Below are 342 nucleotides of genomic sequence, written 5' to 3' on the forward strand. Positions count from 1 at the left end.
GCTTAGACTTGCATATTTGAGATGTTTCTGGTATTTCTCGTTTCTGTACAAACAAATTTATAACAAAAAAAAAATGTTTTTTATTCACCCAACTTTCGAGAGTAAAAGGAAACCCCTGCTCTAGGGCCACGAGCGTAAGCACTGATGTCAGGTAACCAAGGGAAAGTGATGGACCAATCAGAATGCCGGAACCATTACTGGCCTCTTGTGGCTTGGTATAGTATGCGCCAACTCAAAACAAGAGACTTGGTGAGCAAAGCCATAGAGGGAGCCATATTACTTGATACATGTATCAATTGGTCTAACTACAAGATGTGTGCAACCACCGACTTGAGGTTTGCC

The sequence above is a fragment of the Saccoglossus kowalevskii genome, chromosome 1, assembly GCF_978046115.1.
Source record: "Saccoglossus kowalevskii chromosome 1, keSacKowa6.1, whole genome shotgun sequence".
Lineage (NCBI taxonomy): Eukaryota > Metazoa > Hemichordata > Enteropneusta > Harrimaniidae > Saccoglossus > Saccoglossus kowalevskii.